The sequence below is a fragment of the Salmo salar genome, unplaced genomic scaffold (genome assembly GCF_905237065.1).
Source record: "Salmo salar unplaced genomic scaffold, Ssal_v3.1, whole genome shotgun sequence".
NCBI lineage: Eukaryota > Metazoa > Chordata > Actinopteri > Salmoniformes > Salmonidae > Salmo > Salmo salar.
The window spans coordinates 80598-88083 of NW_025548243.1; the positions used below are offsets into that span (position 1 = coordinate 80598).

General features: G+C 49.7%; 1 pseudogene; it reads left to right on the forward strand.

Annotated features, from left to right (window-relative positions):
* The first annotated feature begins 1099 nt into the window (after nucleotides 1-1099).
* LOC123732799 (piggyBac transposable element-derived protein 4-like) lies at nucleotides 1100-3283 on the forward strand (annotated as a pseudogene).
* Nucleotides 3284-7486: the final 4203 nt, after the last annotated feature.

Genomic DNA, 7486 nt, shown 5'->3' on the forward strand with positions numbered 1-7486 from the left:
CTGTCCAGAATGTCGCTTTTTCGGCATGATCGGAATCATCGTTTTTAGGGACAAAATAGAAATCTGCAATTTTTTGTGAAAATGTTTATAACCCTCCCGTTGTCCAGGCCGGGTCAGAGCGACCCGCCGGCTCGGCCACGCGTTAGGAGCCGTTCCACCCCGAGTCCAGGCCGGGTCAGAGAGACCCCCCTGGCTCGGCCACGCGTTAGGAGCCGTTCCCCGCGTCCAGGCCGGGTCAGAGAGACCCCCCCTGGCTCGGCCACGCGTTAGGAGCCGTTCCACCCCGAGTCCAGGCCGGGTCAGAGAGACCCCCCTGGCTCGGCCACGCGTTAGGAGCCGTTCCACCCAGAGTCCAGGCCGGGTGAGAGAGACCCGGGGGGAAGCGTCAGCAACGCGTACGTCGTAATAACCCCTCTGCAGTTGTCCAGGCCCGGGTCAGAGAGACCCCCCGGGGGCCGGGCGCGCGTCAGCAACGCGTACGTCGTAATCACCCCTCTGCAGTTGTCCAGGCCCGGGTCAGAGAGACCCCCCGGGGCCGGGCTCGCGTCAGCAGCGCGGTACGTCGTAATCACCCCTCTGCAGTTGTCCAGGCCCGGGTCAGAGAGACCCCCGGGGCCGGGGCGCGGCACAGCAACGCGTCGGCGGCGCGTTAGGAGCCGTTCCACCGCGAGTCCAGGCCCGGGTCAGAGAGACCCCCCGGGGCCGGGCTCGCGTCAGCAGCGCGTACGTCGTAATCACCCCTCTGCAGTTGTCCAGGCCCGGGTCAGAGAGACCCCCGGGGCCGGGGCGCGTCAGCAACGCGTCGGCGGCGCGTTAGGAGCCGTTCCACCCCGAGTCCAGGCCGGGTCAGAGAGACCCCGGGGGAAGCGTCAGCAGCGCGTACGTCGTAATCACCCCTCTGCAGTTGTCCAGGCCCGGGTCAGAGAGACCCCCCGGGGCCGGGCGCGCGCGCGTCAGCGTGCAGTCGGCCGGCCGTAGAGAGGCTACTAATATTGTCAGGAAGAAGAAGAAGAAGAAGAAGAAGAAGAAGAAGAAGAAGAAGAAAAAGAAAAAGAAAAAGACAAACACGACGAACACGACGAGGACGACGATGAGGACGATGGCGAGGTGTACGGCCCCGCCGAGCGCGAGGCAGCAGCCGGCGCCTCGCCGCGGTCCCGATTTCAGCGCGGCTCAGGTCCTGGAACAGATAGCCTCCAGCGTCGACCGAGAAGACGAAGAAGACTTTTGCGATTCCGAAGAGGAGGACGTTTCGGAAGACGAAGACGGCGAGGAATACGACCCCGAACGTGACGCGGACGACTCGGCCTTGCGGTCGCGCTCCTCTTCTTCTTGTTCTTCTTCTTCTTCTTGTTCTTCGGAGGAGGAAGAGCGAGAGGGAGACACGGCCGCCGCCCGAGAGCGAGACAGAGAGCCAGAGCCAGAGGACACGGCGGCGGCGGCCTCTGCCCAAAGGGGCCCGAAGGGAGACGTTGCTGTCAAAAACGGCAAAATCAAATGGTCCTCCGAGGCCTATCGCGGCCCGGACCCGCCCCGCGCCGTCCGCCACCCCGGCCCCGCGGTGACGCCCGGCCCTACGGCCTCACGCGGCGTCGCGCGGCTCGACATCGAGTCCGCCTTCCGGCTGTTTGTCACGCCGGCGATAGAAAGGATCGTGGTGGACATGACCAATCTGCAGGGGGTGAGAAAATACGGCGACGGCTGGCGACCCATGGACTCGGTCGACCTGCGCGCCTACCTAGGGCTGCTGATCCTAGCGGGCGTCTACAGGTCCCGGGGCGAGGCCGCGGCCAGCCTGTGGGACGCGGAGAGCGGCAGGACCGTGTTCCGAGCCACCATGCCGCTCAAGGTCTTTCACAAGTACTCGAGGCTGCTGCGATTCGACGACCGCCGGTCGAGACTGGCGGCCATAAGAGAGGTCTGGGACCTGTGGGAGGAGCGGCTGCCGGCCCTCTACAACCCGGGGCCCGACTTGACGGTGGACGAACAACTGGTCCCGTTCAGAGGTACCGTCTGCGTGTGTGTGCGTGTGTGTGCGTGTGTGTGCGTGTGTGTGCGTGTGTGTGCGTGTGTGTGTGTGCGTGTGTATGTGCGTGTGCGTCTGCTGTGAGTGTCTGTGCGTCTGCTGTGAGTGTCTGTGCGTATCTGCAGTGAGTGTACTATAGAGAGGTAGCGTCGGCGTGTAACATGAACGCTGTGCGTGCGCCCCCGATGATGAGCCAGCGGTAGTATAGAGGGGTAGCGGCATCATCGTCGGCAACAGCATCATCATCGTCGGCAACAGCGGCGTCGTCAGCAACAGCAGCAGTAGCATCAGCAGCAGTAGCATCAGCAGCACGACGCTGCTAATCTCCTTCCTCTCAACCCGGGGTCTGACTTGACGGTGGACCAACAACTGGTCCCGTTCAGAGGTACCGTCTGTGTATCTGTGTATCTGTGTATCTGTGTATCTGTGTATCTGTGTATCTGTGTATCTGTGTAGTATAGAGAGGTAGCGTCAGCGGTAGCATCGGCGGCGTGTAACATAAACGCCGTTCGACCCCCACCCCCAATGATGAGCCAGCGGTAGTATAGAGGGGTAGCGGCATCATCATCATCATCAACATCATCATCATCATCATCATCATCATCATCAGCAGCAGCATCAGCGTCAGCATGACGCTGCTTGATGAGCCAGCGGTAGTATAGAGAGTTAGCGTCAGCATCAGTGACTCCGCCGCCGCCGCCTCCTCTAATCTCCTTCCTCTCCCTCTCCCGAAAGGGCGCTGTCCTTTCCGACAGTACATCCCCAGCAAGCCGGCCAAATACGGAATCAAGTCGTGGGTGGCCTGCGACGCCAAGTCCAGCTACGCTTGGAAGATGCAAGTCTACACCGGTAAGGCGGCCGGGCGGAGCCCCCGAGAAGAACCAGGGCGCCCGCGTCGTCCTCGATCTCACGCAGGGGCTGCCCGCCGGTCACAACGTCACCTGCGACAATTTCTTCACCTCCTACGAACTCGGCCAGCGGCTCCTCGAGAGGAACCTCACCATGGTCGGCACGGTGCGAAAGAACAAGCCCGAGCTCCCTCCCGCGCTGCTCCAGTCAAAGGGCAGACAGGTCTCGTCCTCCAGGTTCGCCTTCACGCCCACCGCCACTCTGGTGTCCTACCTGGCAAAGAGAAATAAGAACGTGCTGCTCCTGAGCACGCTGCACGCGGAGGCCGACGTCAGCGATCGCCGCGACCGGAAGCCGGCCCTCATCCTAGACTACAACCGCAACAAGGGGCGGGCGTGGACAACCTAGACAAGGTGGTCGGCACCTACAGCTGCAGACGGATGACCGCCCGCTGGCCCCTGGTCATCTTCCACAACATCCTCGACGTGTCCTCCTACAACGCCTTTGTCATATGGCGAGAGATCAAGCCCGACTGGATGCCTCGGAAGCGGAACAAGAGGAGGGTGTTCCTGGAGCAGCTGGGAAAGGCGCTTGTCAAGCCCTTGATACAAAGAAGGCAGCGTCTCCCCCGCACCGAGCCGCGTCCGCGCTCGTCAAAGTCCTGCAGAGTGCCGACCGGCGACGCCGCTCCTCCGCCGGCCCGGGAGCGCGCGCCGCCCGGACGCCGCTGGCCCGGCCGCCGCCCCGCTGGTGGCCAGTAAGAGGAAGAGGTGTCAGCTCTGCCCGCCCAAGAAGGACGCCAAGACACACACGGCGTGCTGCAGGTGTAAGAAATACATCTGCAAAGGCTGTTCGCACGCCTACTGTCACACTTGTGCCCTCTGGGCCTTTAGCCGAGACGGGACAGGGTGACCCGCCCGGGGACACGGGGAGTAGGCAGAATGGGAGGACAACGGGAGGGTTAAAAAAAATGTTTAGGCCTGTCCAGAATGTCGCTAGTTCGGCATGACTGGGGTCACTGTTTTTGTGTCACGAAAATGAAAAAAAAATATCTGCAATTTTTTGTGAAAATGGTTTTAAAATGTTTTTTTAAGGCCTGTCCAGAATGTCGATAGTTCGGCATGACCGGGGTCACTGTTTTTGTGTCAAAAATGAAAAAAGAATTCTGAGCTTTTTTTTGAAAATGGTTCTAAAATGCTTTTTTTTTAGGCCTGTCCAAAATGTCGCTAGTTCGGCATGATCGGATTCATCGTTTTTGGTGACAAAAATAGAAATCTACAAATTTTTGTGAAAATGGTTTTAACATGTTTTTTTTAGGCCTGTCCAGAATGTCGCTAGTTCGGCATGACCGGGGTCACTGTTTTTGTGTCACGAAAATGAAAAAAAATATCTGCAATTTTTTGTGAAAATGGTTTAAAAAAAAATGTTTAGGCCTGTCCAGAATGTCGCTTTTTCGGCATGATCGGAGTCATCGTTTTTAGGGACAATATAGAATTCTGCAATTTTTTGTGAAAATGGTTTTAAAATGTTTTTTTAGGCCTGTCCAGAATGTCGATAGTTCGGCATGACCGGGGTCACTGTTTTTGTGTCAAAAAATGAAAAAAAGAATTCTGAGCTTTTTTTTTGAAAATGGTTCTAAAATGCTTTTTTTTTAGGCCTGTCCAAAATGTCGCTAGTTCGGCATGATCGGAGTCATCGTTTTTGGTGACAAAAATAGAAATCTACAAATTTTTGTGAAAATGGTTTTAACATGTTTTTTTAGGCCTGTCCAGAATGTCGCTAGTTCGCTAGTTCGGTCACTGTTTTTGTGTCACGAAAATGAAAAAAAAATATCTGCAATTTTTGGTGAAAATGGTTTAAAAAAAAATGTTTAGGCCTGTCCAGAATGTCGCTTTTTCGGCATGATCGGAGTCATCGTTTTTAGGGACAATATAGAAATCTGCAATTTTTTGTGAAAATGGTTTTAAAATGTTTTTTTAGGCCTGACCAGAATGTCGATAGTTCGGCATGACCGGGGTCACTGTTTTTGTGTCAAAAAATGAAAAAAAAAAATCTGAGCTTTTTTTGTGAAAATGCTTCTAAAATGTTTTTTTTAGACCTGTCCAGAATGTCGCTTTTTCGGCATGATCGGAGTCATCGTTTTTAGGGACAAAATAGAAATCTGCAATTTTTGTGAAAATGGTTTTAAAATGTTTTTTTAGGCCTGTCCAGAATGTCGATAGTTCGGCATGACCGGGGTCACTGTTTTTGTGTCAAAAAATGAAAAAAAAATCTGAGCTTTTTTTGTGAAAATGGTTCTAAAATGTTTTTTTTAGACCTGTCCAGAATGTCGCTTTTCGGCATGATTGGAGTCATCGTTTTTAGGGACAAAATAGAAATCTGCAATTTTTGTGAAAATGGTTTTAACCTCTTGGGGCTAGGTGGGACGCTAGCGTACACACCGTGGTGCACTCCATCAACAGCAGGTGCATTTCAAGAGCGGCAAATTTGAATCCAAATAAATGTCAAAATTCAAATTTTTCAAAAATACAACTATGTTACACCATTTGAAAGATAAACATCTCCTTAATCTAACCACGTTTTACGATTTCAAAAAGGTTTTACGGCGAAAGCATAAATTTAGAGTATGTTAGGACAGTACATTTACAAGAGTTGTGTGTAATGTTTTGTCAAGTCAAAGACAGGGTCACCAAAACCATAAAACCAGCTAAAATGATACACTAACCTTTTACAATCTCCATCAGATGACACTCCTAGGACATTATGTTAGACAATGCATGCATTTTTAGTTCTATCAAGTTCATATTTATATACAAAAACAGCGTTTTACTATGGCATTGATGTTGAGGAAATCGTTTCCCTCCAATAACCGGCAGTCAAGTCAGCGTCACAAATTAAATAATTAAAATTAGAAAACATTGGTAAAATATTATATTGTCATTTAAAGAATTATAGATTTACATCTTTTGAACGCAATCAACTTGCCAGATTTAAAAATAACCTTACTGGGAAATCACACTTTGCAATAATCTGAGCACTGTGCCCAGAAAAATACGCGTTGCGATACAGACTAGACGTCATGTTGGGGAGATCTAAAATCGAAAATACTATGTAAATAATCCATTACCTTTGATTCTCTTCATCAGATGTCACTTCCAGGTATCACAGGTCCATAACGAATGTAGTTTTGTTCAAAAAAGCTCATCATTTATGTCCAAAAATCTCCGTCTCGTTAGCACATGATGTAAGGCAGCCGGACTTCTCGTCATGAACGAGGGGAAAAAATATATTTCCGTTCGTTCAAACATGTCAAACGTTGTATAGCATAAATCATTAGGGCCTTTTTTAACCAGAACATGAATAATATTCAAGGTGGACGAATGCATACTCTTTTATAACATATTGGAACGAGGGTACCCAACATGAAGTAGCGCGCCAGGTGTCTAATGGGACATCATCGTTCCATGGCTCTTGTTCGGTCAGATCTCCCTCCAGAAGACTCAAAACACTTTGTAAAGGCTGGTGACATCTAGTGGAAGCAATAGGAAGTGCCAAAATATTCCTAAACCCCTGTGTTTTTCAATGGGATAGGTTTAAAGTCAATACAACACATCAGGTATCCACTTCCTGTCAGAAAATGTCTCAGGGTTTTGCCTGCCAAATGAGTTCTGTTATACTCACAGACACCATTCAAACAGTTTTGGAAACTTTAGAGTGTTTTCTATCCATATATAATAAGTATATGCATATTGTAGTTACTGGGTAGGATTAGTAACCAGATTAAATCGGGTACATTTTTTTTATCCAGACGTGCAAATGCTGCCCCCTAGACCCAACAGGTTAAAATGTTTTTTTTAGGCCTGTCCAGAATGTCGATAGTTCGGCATGACCGGGGTCACTGTTTTTGTGTCAAAAAATGAAAAAAAGAATTCGGAGCTTTTTTTTTGAAAATGGTTCTAAAATGCTTTTTTTTAGGCCTGTCCAAAATGTCGCTAGTTCGGCATGATCGGAGTCATCGTTTTTGGTGACAAAAATAGAAATCTACAAATTTTTGTGAAAATGGTTTTAACATGTTTTTTTTAGGCCTGTCCAGAATGTCGCTAGTTCGGCATGACCGGGGTCACTGTTTTTGTGTCACGAAAATGAAAAAAAAATATCTGCAATTTTTTGTGAAAATGGTTTAAAAAAAATGTTTAGGCCTGTCCAGAATGTCGCTTTTTCGGCATGATCGGAGTCATCGTTTTTAGGGACAATATAGAAATCTGCAATTTTTTGTGAAAATGGTTTTAAAATGTTTTTTTTTAGGCATGTCCAGAATGTCGCTAGTTCGGCATGATCGGAGTCATCGTTTTTGGTGACAAAAATAAAAATCTACAAATTTTTGTGAAAATGGTTTTAACATGTTTTTTTTAGGCCTGTCCAGAATGTCGCTAGTTCGGCATGACCGGGGTCACTGTTTTTGTGTCACGAAAATGAAAAAAAAATATCTGCAATTTTTTGTGAAAATGGTTTAAAAAAATGTTTAGGCCTGTCCAGAATGTCGCTTTTTCGGCATGATCGGAGTCATCGTTTTTAGGGACAAAATAGAAATCTGCAATTTTTGTGAAAATG